Here is a 13,665-nt window from a genome sequence, read left to right as displayed (position 1 = left end):
AGTCCACTTTGGACAGTACTCCTGAACGTTCCAACCCTTCCAGCTCTGCTTCAACCGCTGGTCTGATCGCATAAGGCACTGGTCTGGCCTTCAGAAACTTTGGGCTTGCATTATCCTCTATTTTAATTGTTGCTGTTATTCCTTTTAGTGTTCCTAGTCCCTCCTGGAACACTTCTTTTGCGTCAGTTAGCATTTTTGACAGTCGTCCAGGTGTGACGTCATCATCCTTTTTGGCCTCCACCTTCAGTGCCTGTATGGAATGCCAATCTAAATGTATCTTCCGGATCCATTCACGTCCTAGCAGTGGTGGTCCTCCATTTGGCAATACATATATATCCATTTTAGGTATTTCCTGACCTTTATATGTCACTTTCACCCTTATTTTTCCTTTGGGGTAGACTTTTTGCCCCGTATATGTCTTCAAGAGAATCTCTGTAGCTTTCAAGGGTATGTGTGAAAATAGCCGCTTGTAGTCTCTTTGATTTATGACTGTTAGAGCTGACCCTGTGTCCAATTCCATTTCCACTTGGACTCCGTATATCTTGAGTGTAACCCAGATAGTCTGGTGATCTTCCATTTCAGTTACATTGGGCCAGAAATTCAGATCGGGGGCTTGCCGCGTGTGCAAGCCCCGATATGCACTTACCCGATGCGCTGGCCGTTGACCTCCAGGGACGCTTGGAATTCGATTTTGAAAAAGAAGAATCCCGGGCAGTGTATGACGTCACACCGCCCAGGAGTGCAGCCAGCACGAAGCCTGTAGCGCGCTGTGCAACTGAGACACGCCCCTTGAGGTCCCAGTTTAACAGGACACGCCCCCAATGTTTCTGCCAAGCTGCTCAGCATTTTTACATGCAAAGCAGCAGTTTAAATAGGTCTTTGGAAGTTTTTTGAAGATTTTGGTAACTTTTATAAACTTTTAAAAACGTTTACATTATTTTGAAGAATCTGAAGTAGTTTTAAACAGAATTAAAGCAATTTAAAGACTTTTAAAAGCCCTAAAAGAATTTTTTAAATTCCATTTATTTATTTAGCAATGTCGTCGTCATACGTGTCTTCACACTGTTCCCTTTGGGGAACTGTATGAAGTGGTGGAAGGATTTATGGCCATGATTAACGCTCATTCCGTGACCGTAACCATCTTTGAACCAGCCATTAGGGCGGTTAGTCCTATGGCGGGAGGGTTTTACGGGCTCCCACAAGCTATACAAGGAGGGGGGGCCGCCCACACCCACGGACGCAAATATCCCACTGGATGTCAACCCAGAATTTAGAGCCGGAGCTCCGACTCCACTTGCCGGGACTGTCTGGAGCGGGGTTCGAAACCCTACCCTGATCTGGCCCAGCGGCGGGGATCCTACCGCTATGCCAAAGGCCCAATCCGATTAGCAACGTGAAATGGCTGGAATGAGCACAATTCACGGCATTAAAAGAACTCACAATTGAACTGATGATGACCTCAGCAATCTCCTCAAGGAGGTGGAGGCGCAGCGCCTGCTCATCATTGGTAATGAGAAGTCAAAGGCGCCGCAAAAAGGGCAGATGATAGCTTGGTCTTTCAAGTGGCAGCATAGGGCTCCAGTCACGGGGAGGGAAAAGGCGCAGGAAACATATGGGTATCACCTTTTGTGCGGAGTGGGCCTTTTGCGTAGCAGTAAGCATCCCCGCCGCTGGGCCAGAAGGAGTAGGGTTTCGAACCCCACTCCAGACAGTCCCGGCAAGTGGAGTCGGAGCTCCAACTATAAATTCTGGGTGGACATCCAGCGGGATACTTGCGTCCGTGGGTGTGGGTGCCCCCCCCCCCTCAGATGGGCTGTGGGAGCCCGTAAAACCCTCACGCCATAGGACTAACCACCCTAATGGCTGGTTCAAAGATGGTTACGGTCACGGAATGAGCGTTAATCACGGCCATAAATCCTTCCACCACTTCATACAGTTCCCAAAACGGAACAGTGTGAGGATACGTATGACAATGACCTCTTGCGCAATGCACCTCCTTGGACCCTCAGTCGCAGATGCGAGGGGGCAAATCGTGCAATTGTTAAATTTTTCACTTTATTGACATGTAAAATGTTGGCCCCGTAATTCCCTTCCAAATGCGTGAGTACGGTTGGGGTACTTACGCGTCTGGCCGGAGGAAATGCCGGTTTTCAGCATGCACAGCGCATGCGGGGAAAACCGGCATTTCCTGTCCTCTGAACGAAGGGGTTCAGAGGCAGAACGCGTGCGCAGTAAAATTCGCCGCTTTCATTCATGCTTTCAGTGAGGTCAAGTCCTTACAACTTACACATGAAAAAAGCATGGGTACAGTTGCTCCAGAGGCTGCGGAGGAAGATATTTCTTATCGTGGAGCTTCTGAAAGTATGTATGTCTGTATATATTCCTTTGCGTGTTATGTATATATTCCTTTACTTATGTGTATGAATGTATTATTTAATTATGACTTTCAGAGAAAGTAACTTATTGGAAAATCATAATTAAAAACATACATTCATACACATAAGTAAAGGAATATAAAACATACATACATATACGTAAAGGAATATATGCGGACATACATACATAATTACTTATTACTGATGAAAAGTTTCTTTCTTAAAAGTGCTGGAAATGTTACATTACTCATTTTAGAACACTCATTTTCACATTCAATTCACACAGCCACAATTGCTCCTTCTACCTACCATTCTGAAAACCCGTTTAAAAAAAAAAATTTAAACTTGAAAACTTACTTAAAATTTCTTAAAATAACTTCCCTCCCTTTCCCAAACAAAAATATTGCCTTTTAGAAGCTCCACGATAAAATATATCTTCCTCCGCAGCCTTGGAACAACTTTACACATGCTTTTTTCAAGTGTAACTTGTAAGGACTTACCCTCACTGAATCCATGAATGAAATCAACAAAGTTCACTGCGCAAGCGCTGCCTGTGCAGTCGCACGCGCTGTGCCTCTGAACCCCTTCGTTCAGAGGACAGGAAATGCCGGCGTTCCCCGCATGCGCTGTGCATGCTGAACGCCGGCATTTCCACCGGCCAGATGTGTGAGTACCCAGACCGTACTCACGCATTTGGACCCGAATTTCTGGCCCATTATGTAGTTTCAGACAACCCAGCTCCTTGCTTCCGGAGTCTGTGTCACTTTTCTGTTCGTCTGAACCACTGTCCATCACCTGGTGTACCTTTTTGTACTTCTCCTGTGGAGATTCCTTACTGTTGGTTTTCTTCCCAGACCTGCAGGCTCTTGCTATGTGTCCTGCTTTCCCACACTGTCTGCACACTTGGTCCTTGAACCAACAATCTTTCTGCTCATGTGTTGTTCTGCCGCAGCAATAGCACTTCCCTGTTACATAGGTCATTTCGTTGGTGCCATATTCTTGCGGTCTCCGTTGTATCTCTGCAGCGACCCTTGCGGCTGCTTCGTGTGATACTGCCATACTGAAAGCTTTGTCCAGCGTATGGCCCTTTTATGATAGAAGCCGTTTCTGGGTTCCTTCACTTTGTAGCCCACACACAAACTTGTCCCTTAATGTGTCTGCTAGTCGCGCTCCAAACTGGCAGTATTTCGATAGCTTGCGCAGTTCCGTTAGGTACTCAGCATTGCTTTCGTCTTTGTGTTGGTTCCTTTTATGGAACTTAAATCGTTCTGCTATCAGCAGCGGTGTGGGGTTTAAGTGGTCCTGTAGGATTTCTACTATGCTTTCAAAATTCTTGTTTACCGGCTTTTCTGGGGTTATTAGATTTCGCAGTAACCCATAAGTTTTTGCACCCATGGAATTTAACAGAACCAGTGCTTTATTAGCATCTGGCACTTCATTCGCCCTGCGGTACACCTCAATACGTTCCACATATGTTGCCCAATCTTCGACTTCATTGTTGAACGTAGAGATACTGCCAATCTTCGGCATCCTTGGTTGTGCGTTAACTATCACCAATGGCGCCTCCCACGCTTCCCCTTCTTCTCCGCTGGCACAAAATGGCATCTCCCACGCTTTCCTTCCTTCCCGCGCTCGCCCGTCTTCTCCGCTGCGGCTTTGCAAAATGGCGTCTCCCGCGCTCTTCCTTCTTCTCCGCGGCTCAATGGCGCCTCCCGCGCTCTCCCTGCTTCTCCGCGGCTCAATGACGTCTCCTGCGCTCTCCCTGCTTCCCTGCGGCTCAATGGCGTCTCCCCTTGCTTCGCCCCGCGGACCCTGATCAGCCCGTGATCCCTGGCTGTGCTCTGCGCGTTCTTCTCTTGATATTTGTCGACGCCACTCAGTCTAGAACCCGGCTGTTTCTTACCCTCTCTCTCTCCGGTTTTGCAGTATTTTTCCTCGACGCCGCTCAGTGATCAACCCCCGGCTGCGCCCTGCTCTCTTCACCTTTTTCTTACCCCGTCGACGCTGCCCGGCTCTCTCTCTCTGCCGTCGGTCGGCTACAGCCGCTGCTGCTCGGGAAGTGTCTGCTTTGGACCTGTCGTCGGTCTCTTACTGCTCGTTGTGGCTGGGGAACCAAGCCCGGCTCTCCACAGCCTCCCCAGTGAAGTTAGATCTCTGCCTGACTGCTGGGCGGTTGCTCGCGGTCAACGCTCGTGTTCCTGGACTCGACTATTTTTTTTTTTTGTTTTGTTTAATGTTGCAGGTAGATTCGCATCAACACTCGTCGCCACTGTTAGGTCCGTGGTTCAGTGGATAAATAATTACATGGATGCTGTACATAAACAAATAACAGGTCTTTACTGGAGAAGGGCAATCTCTAGACTGGAGTACAGAGGCATGCGCACAGCTTAGATACCGGTGTGGTTACTGCCGGTACTACAGTATACAGGAGCTGTAAAAAGTAGTTCTGACTTAAAGCACATACACTACAACAACCACATCTCACACCTTGCCTACAATCACAGCTATTCAACTATGGCAGGCATATCTACGAAACACATATCTGGACTCTGAATCACACATATTCATTTCTCTTGCAGGCCAAGATGGCCCACAATAGGAGGGAGCAGCAGTGAACAGGTGGGGGTGATGTGCAGCTCCAGCAGCTCTCAGACCTGGAGGAGCGAGTGTTGCGACTCTTGGGCAGCAGGTGGTGGGCGCGTGGCTGTCGACCCCTTTGGGGGCAACAACGGTATGTTCATCCCATCTCCTTCTCTCATCCTACTTCCCCCTCACATCACAAGCCTTTCCCACTTTCCTGCTCCTGATACTGTCTACATTCCTCCCCCCTTCCTGCCCCCCTACCCTCATCTTAACATGAGTCTTGTGCCTTTATGCTATCAGAGAATCAGCAACCAGATGACCAGCCTATCCCTGAGTCTCCCACTGAGAGTGAGAAAGGAGAAGAGGAGGAGGAAGAAAGCACTGCGTCACTGCATCTCTCACCCGCAGGCACCACCTCAGATACTGGCACTACGCGATCTTTAGAGGCAGGTTTAGTAGAAGGGTCTGCACTGGGTGATGCAGTGGGGACGAGTGGGCTGCAGCAAGGCCAGGGGGAAAGGATAGCTCGGGAGCCAGCTTCCCGGAGGGCGAGTTCGCGCGCGAGTTCTGCTGTGCAGGACTCAGATGAGGACCTCGATGGGGAGGCGTTCACAAGTGTGATGGACATATACACTGAGATGATAGGTGCAATGACAAGGCTGCAATGGTAAGGAGCGTGGAGGAGTCCACTTCCAACATTTAACAGAACTCTACGCACACCATGGAGCCCATCCTCGGCAGTCTGCAAAGGATGGTGGACTCCCTGAGAGACCTTGAGGACCCAGACCTCATGTTGCGTGTCCTGGGCGATGTGGCAGCAGCCATTGCAGCACAGGCAGAAGGTAGGCAACGTTTTAGTGCTGTAATGCAGTCAATGGTTGCTGCCATCCAGTCTCAGACTGCTCTCATGCAGTCTCAGCTTGATGCCATGAAAGCTCTGACTGCTGCCATCGTCGCTGGGACCACCACAGTCCACCAGGGATCTCACAGTGTCGCAGCAGCCCAGCAATCTGTGATGCAGCAGATTGGTGGGGATGCTGAGGTGCTGCCCCGGGGGAGTGGCAGTGTGTCAATGGAGCAGGAACCTGCTGTCCTCTCTCAGGATGACAGCATTCCTGCTCCCACCACTGCCACTCTGCCATTGCCCTTGCTGCTGCCTGTCATCCATCCAGTCCAGACTGCCGCCACCCAGCCTGAGGTGGCACAGTGTACAGCCGGGCCTTCCAGGCCCAGAACTGGTCGAGGGCGTCCTGCAAGGCCATCTGTAGTTTCTGGCACTGACACTCAGCAGCCTTCCACCAGCCCTGCTGCAGCCACTGGGGAGACACTAGGTAGGAGCACTAGATTAGGAAAAGGCACTGTAAAGAGGGCAAGTAAAGGTTTGCACAAGGGCCATTTGTTAATATTGTTGTTGTATACATGTGGTTACTGATTGTGTATAAATTCATTATTGGAATGTTGCAGAAATGGTGCTGTGTCTCATTTCAGCTCTGGTATGGAATGAGAAATTGATGGAATGATGGGGACTGGGTGAGCAACTGGGAAGTGGCCTTGATTTCATTGGAACCACAGACTGATCAGGCGGTCATGGGCCACCCTTTCACAAGGCCGATGGAGTGGCTGAATCCTCCGTCGCTGGTGTTCGTGCTCCTGTTACTCCTCCTCGTCCTCCTCCTCGTCCTCCTCCTCGTCCTCCTCCTCATCCTCCTCCTCATCCTCCTCCTCATCCTTCTCCTCATCCTCCTCCTCCTCCTCCCCCTCCTCCTCCTCCTGAGGTGGTCTGGCTATGCCTGGTGGCAAGATCTGTGCCCTCATGATGGCCAAGTTGTGCAGCTTGCAGCAGTCGACACCCGCTCAGCCGAGTACTGGAGGGCTCCTCCCGAACGGTCAAGGCAGCGGAACCGTTGCTTGAGCACCCCGATGGTCTGCTCAGTGATGTTCCTGGTGGCAGCGTGTCTCTCATTGCATGAATGTTGGGCACGAGTGCTGGGGTTGCGGAGGGGAGTCATGAGCCAGGTGGAGAGTGGCTAGCCCTTGTCTCCCAGCAGCCATCCGCTAGCTTTATGTGGTGGCTAGAACAGAGCTAACACAAGAGGAAGGCATTGTGGCTGCTGCCAGGATAGCGGGCATTGACGGTGAGGATGCGCTGTGTGTGGTCACACACCAATTGCACAGTGGTACCCTTTGCAGCTACAGAATACCTCAGGATTGTTATGAGGTGCCCGCAAAGCGACGTGGGTGCAGTCAATGGTGCCCTGCACCATGGGGAAGCCCGCCATCCTGGCAAAGCCACAGGCACGCTCGTCCTGCTTCTCTCTGGTCATGGGGAAGGAAATGTAGTCCCTTTTCCTACTGTAGAGAGCATCTGTGACCTCGCAGATGCAGCAATGGATGGCGAACTGCGATATTTTAAAAAAATTCATTCGTGGGATGTGGCCGTCGCTGGCAAGGCCAGCATTTATTGCCCATCCCTAGTTGCCCTTGAGAAGGTGGTGGTGAGCCGCCGACTTGAACTGCTGCAGTTCGTGTGGTGAAGGTACTCCCACAGTGCTGTTAGGGAGGGAGTTCCAGGATTTTAACCCAGCGACGACGAAGGAATGGCAATATACTTCCAAGTCAGGATGGTGTGTGACTTGGAGGGGAACTTGGAGGTGGTGGTATTGCCATGCGTCTGCTGCCCTTGTCCTTCTAGGTGGTAGAGGTCATGGGTTTGGGAGGTGCTGTGGAAGAAGCCTTGGCAAGTTGCTACAGTGCATCTTGTAGATGGTACATGTTATGTATTGTGTGTTCTATTGTGTGTTCTCCTCCCACCTGTGGTGGCGCTGTCACAGGAGATAAATGGTTGGGTGTTCTCTGTTAAGTTTAGCTCTCTTTGTTCGGAACTTGCCAGAACTTCCTTTCCTTCCAATAAAGCACTTCATGTTTGAATCTCTGAGTTCTGAGTCCTAAATTGTGTCTAGGTAGAAAGGTACCGACACAACAAGTGGCAACGAGGAGCGGATGAATCTGCGTACGTTACGGGTGCAGTGAGTAAACAGGAAATTTAATTTGAAATGTGAGATGGCTACTATATTAGGAAACATCGGTGATTTTGATGAAAATGTGGAGCAATGGAGCGTTTATACAGAACATTTTGACTATTTTGTATTGGTGAATGCGGTGGCAAATGAAAAGGTCGTGCCTACCTTTTTGAGTGTAATCGGGCCGAAGACATTCAATTTACTTCGCAGTCAGGCCTGACTCCCCTTTTGACATCATGCGGACTGCAGGCCAGTCCAGCGTGATTTTCTCTAGCCACGCACGTCCCAGTAGCGATGGGTAATTTCCCTTTACCACATATAGTGGCAGTTTTGCAGTCTGTCCGTTCATATAAGCAACTAGTGGAAATTCTTGGAGCACATTTTTCACCAAAACCTCTGGTTATTGCTGAGAGATTTAGATTTCATAAACGGAATCAAGAGGAGGGGGAATCAGTGACGATGTTTATTGCTGCTTTAAAAAGGTTGTCGGAACACTGCCAGTTCAAAGAGGTGCTGAGTGACACCATTAGAGACAGACTTGTGTGTGGTCTGCAAAATGCAGCCACACAGAAGCGCCTTCTTACTAAGGACAACCTTACTCTTGAAAAGGCCATTGAAGTTAGTGTCTCCATGGAGATGGCGGAAAAGGAGGCTCACCAGTTGAGTTCAACAGGGAGAGTTCACAAGGTGTCGTCTGAGCCTAAAGGTGCGCGGAACGGCACATGTTACCGTTGTGGTAAAACGGGCCATCATGCTAATGACTGCTGGTGTACGGAGCTGGAATGCCGAAATTGTGGCAAAAAGGGTCACATTGAACGCGCCTGTAGAGGTAAAAACAGAACAGACAGAGCTGGGAAGCATGGAAGCAAAATGTCTGTAATTGGACAAGAGAGGAAAAAGAGTGTTCATTCAGTGCAGTATGATGGAACAAGCAAAACAGAGGGGAGCGACACCTCTGAGGAGGAAGAGGTGCACATACTGACGGTTGCAGGTGATTTAAATGGCTACTGGGTGTCACCACTGGTGGAGGGACAATCAGTGCGGATGGAGGTGGACACAGGCATGGCTGTTTCCCTTGTTTCAGACACTGTCTACAACAAAATGCTAAAGCATCTTACCCTTCAGCCAACAAACATTGTGCTAAAGACGTATACCGGCGAATCTGTGGCCATGAGAGGCGTCATTGAGGTGACAGTTAAATTGAACGGACAGACTGCAAAACTGCCACTATATGTGGTAAAGGGAAATTACCCATCGCTACTGGGACGTGCGTGACTAGAGAAAATCACGCTGGACTGGCCTGCAGTCCGCATGATGTCAAAAGGGGAGTCAGGCCTGACTGCAGTGTTAAACAAACATGCAGAACTCTTCAATGGGGAACTTGGGAGCATGAAAAAGATCAGCGTGAGACTGGACATTAAACCTGACAGCAAGCCGAAGTTTCACAAAGCCCGACCTGTACCCTATGCAATTAGGCCAAAAGTTGAGGCTAACTTGGAGGCCTTAGTCGAGAATGGAGTCCTGGAGCCTGTGAGCGTGAGCAAATGGGCCACACCCATTGTTCCTGTCCTGAAAAAGGATGGATCTGTTCGAATCTGCGGGGATTTTAAAGTGACTATTAACCCGGTGCTGTCTGCGGAACAGTACCCTCTTCCCCTCATTGATGATCTTTTTACGGGCCTGGCCGGAGGGCAAAAGTTCAGCAAAATAGACTTATGCCAGGCTTATCTACAAATGCATGTCGATGACAAATCAAAGGAGCTGCTGACAATTGTGACACACAAGGGGCTATACAGGTACTGCCGCCTTCCGTTTGGAATTACGTCGGCCCCTGCTCTATTCCAAAGGGCAATGGATCAGATTTTGAGTGGACTGCCAGGAGTCCAGTGCTACCTGGACGACGTCCTTGTCACTGGGACAAATGAGGAGGATCATCTTCTGAACTTGGATGCGACACTACAACGACTGAAAGAGTACGGACTCAGAGTTCGTAAAGACAAATGTGAATTCTTTCAGTCTTCAGTTGAGTACCTGGGGCATGTGATTGACGCTACTGGCCTGCATAAGGCGCCGCCAAAGGTCAAGGCGATCGTGGAGGCCCCAGCACCCCAGAATGTGAGCCAGTTACGTTCATTTCTGGGGCTACTTAACTACTATGGGAAGTTTATTCCAGACTTAGCAACATTGCTGAAGCCGTTACATCAGTTGCTATGTCAAGGCAAAATATGGAAACGGACTGAACTGTGCAACGAAGCTTTCGCCCAAGCAAAGAAAGCATTGCTGAAATCGGAGGTCCTGACACACTTCGACCCAAAGCTACCCGTGCAGCTAGCATGTGATGCATCACCATATGGTGTGGGAGCAGTCATATCCCACATCATGCCTTCAGGTGAAGAGAAACCTATCGCCTTCGCATCACGCACCTTGAACAAGGCCGAGAGTAACTATGCGCAGATTGAGCGCGAGGCCTTGGGAATCGTTTTTGGAATTCGAAAATTTCATCAGTACCTGTTTGGGAAAAGGTTCACACTCCTGACGGACCACCGTCCATTGACTTCAATCTTCGGGCCCCACACCGGAATTCCGTCTCTCGCTGCAAGCAGGATGCAAAGGTGGGCTTTACTGTTGTCAGGACACACATACGACATCAAATATCGCAAATCAGACTTGCACGGCAACGCAGACGGTCTCTCGAGGCTACCCTTGCCTGTTACTCCCCCAGAGCCTTGTCAGATAGACATCTTCTACTTTAGACAAGTGGAGGGAGCACCTGTCACTGCAGTTCAGGTGCGAAGGTACACCCGCAACGATCCAGTCCTGTCTGAGGTAATGGACGATGTCATTCGAGGGAGAGCGATAGGAGATTCTCCTAGTTTGAAACCTTACGTTTCAAAAAGAAATGAGCTCTCCGTCCAGGCAGGTTGTCTTCTTTGGGGACACCGTGTCATCATTCCGCCACCTCTGAGGGAACTTATACTGCAACAACTTCATACAGGCCACAGTGGGATGGTTCGGATGAAGGAAATGGCAAGAAGCTACTTCTGGTGGCCAGGTCTCGATGGGAATATTGAGGAGAAAGCCAAAACATGTTCCCCATGTCAAAGGGCCCGGAATGTTCCACAGCTGGCAACCCTACACCCCTGGGATTAGCCTGCAGAAGTGTGGCAGTGAGTACATGTGGACTTCGCCGGTCCTTTCGAAGAGAAGATGTTTATGGTGGTTGTGGACGCTTGTAGCAAGTGGCCGGAGGTTGCTGTAATGAGGTCTACCATGGCAGAGAAAACAATTGAGAAACTTGGTGAGATGTTCAGCCGTTATGGCTCACCGGAACAACTCGTAAGTGACAACGGTCCACAATTTGTATCACAGGAGTTTGCAACCTTCCTGCATGTGAATGGTGTCCAACACATCAGGTCTGTGCCATATCATCCCTCTACTAACGGCCAGGCAGAAAGGTTTGTGCAAACTTTGAAGCACGCCTTGAAGGCATCGCAAGGTCAGGGCTCAATCCACCAACGTCTGAACAGCTTCCTGTTGTCCTACAGGAACGAGCCGCATGCCACAACCAAAACTTCCCCCGCTTCGCTCATGATGAAGAGACAGTTGCGGACAAGTTTTGACTTATTCAATCCTCCAAGGGCAGAACAGGTTGTCCATTGTCAACAACAAGCTCAAGTTGAAAAGAGAGAGAAAAGAGCCAAGGAGAGACGGTTTCATCCTGGAGAGCACGTCCTAGCTTGAAACTACGACACTGGACCGAAATGGGTTCCTGCTACGGTGATCGCGCAGACGGGCCCTGTGTCTTACACGGTTGAGACTGCTGAGGACGTCGTCTGGAGAAGACACACAGATCAACTGTTGCTAGGAGCAGAGACAGCCACAGAGGCTCCAACAGCTGGTTGGCCTGAACTGTTTCCGGATGATACCGCAAACCAGCATCCTTTGCCACAGTGCTCTTCTCCAACACAGGAAGTCAAAGAGACTGTTCCACCTGTGCAAACTCCTGACTTTCAACTGACACAGGCACCTTCTCCATCTAGGCCTTTGTCAATGCCTACTGCTGTGGAAGCCAGCGATGACCACCGGTATCCTGTCAGAGAAGGGCGGCCTCCAAGACACTTGGATCTGTAGGCTTAGTGACTTACCCACAAGACTGGGGCAGAATAAACCCCAGGGTAAAGTCAGGGTTTGAGGCAGTCTACCTCTACCCTAGGTTCGTTGAGTGCATTGAAAGTAACTTACCTGTTGAGGAATAATGTGGACCTTCCATTTAAGAGGGGAGGAAATGTTATGTATTGTGTGTTCTATTGTGTGTTCTCCTCCCACCTGTGGTGGCGCTGTCACAGGAGATAATGGTTGGGTGTTCTCTGTTAAGTTTAGCTCTCTTTGTTCGGAACTTGCCAGAACTTCCTTTCCTTCCAATAAAGCACTTCATGTTTGAATCTCTGAGTTCTGAGTCCTAAATTGTGTCTAGGTAGAAAGGTACCGACACGTTGCTGTGTATTGAGTGCTGCGGGAGAAAAGTCATTTAAGTGTATTTTGTGAATTTTAGTGTGTTCAAAAGTTAATTATTTGAAGTGTGTTTAATTTTTAAGTGTATATTAAACTGTTGGGGAGTTTAACCCGGAAGTAGAATCTGGGTATAAAAGGGGCGGGACTAGTGCTTGTGCACGGAGTGCTGTGCATTGAGGGCTGCTAGGGTTTGGTAAGAGGGAGAAAAGTCATTTAAGTGTATTTTGTGAATTTTAGTGTGTTAAAAAGTTAATTATTTGAAGTGTGTTTAATTTTTAAGTGTATATTAAACTGTTGGGGAGTTTAACCCGGAAGTAGAATCTGGGTATAAAAGGGGCGGGACTAGTGCTTGTGCACGGAGTGCTGTGCATTGAGGGCTGCTAGGGTTTGGTAAGAGGGAGAAAAGTCATTTAAGTGTATTTTGTGAATTTTAGTGTGTTAAAAAGTTAATTATTTGAAGTGTGTTTAATTTTTAAGTGTATATTAAACTGTTGGGGAGTTTAACCCGGAAGTAGAATCTGGATATAAAAGGGGCGGGACTAGTGCTTGTGCACGGAGTGCTGTGCATTGAGGGCTGCTAGAGTTTGGTAAGAGGGAGAAAAGTCATTTAAGTGTATTTTGTGAATTTTAGTGTGTTCAAAAGTTAATTATTTGAAGAGTGTTTAATTTTTAAGTGTATATTAAACTGTTGGGGAGTTTAACCCGGAAGTAGAATCTGGGTATAAAAGGGGTGGGACTAGTGCTTGTGCACGGAGTGCTGTGCATTGAGCGCTACTAGGGTTTGGTAAGAGGGAGAAAAGTCATTTTAGTGTATTTTGTGAATTTTAGTGTGTTAAAAAGTTATTTATTTGAAGTGTGTTTAATTTTTAAGTGTATATTAAACTGTTGGGGAGTTTGAACCGGAAGTAGAATCCAGGTATAAAAGGGGCGGGACTAGTGCTTGTGCACAGAGTGCTGTGCATTGAGCGCTACTAGAGTTTGGTAAGAGGGAGAGTTCGGGCAAGTGGGAGGTGAGGGTGTGTTTTTTGTTCTGTTTTCCCCACTCCCAGGCTTAGACAGCACTGTGGAGGTGGAGCAGCGAGACGAGTCAACCAAACAGGCCCCACAGACAGTATTCAAGGAGGAGGTTGGTGATCAGCTGGTTGGTTGATTTTCTTCCTTCTCTTTTATTCCTT

The sequence above is a fragment of the Somniosus microcephalus genome, chromosome 7 (assembly GCF_052327205.1).
Source record: "Somniosus microcephalus isolate GS21.2 chromosome 7, FLI_Smic_1.0, whole genome shotgun sequence".
Lineage (NCBI taxonomy): Eukaryota > Metazoa > Chordata > Chondrichthyes > Squaliformes > Somniosidae > Somniosus > Somniosus microcephalus.
Note: the sequence above shows the minus strand (reverse complement) of the source record.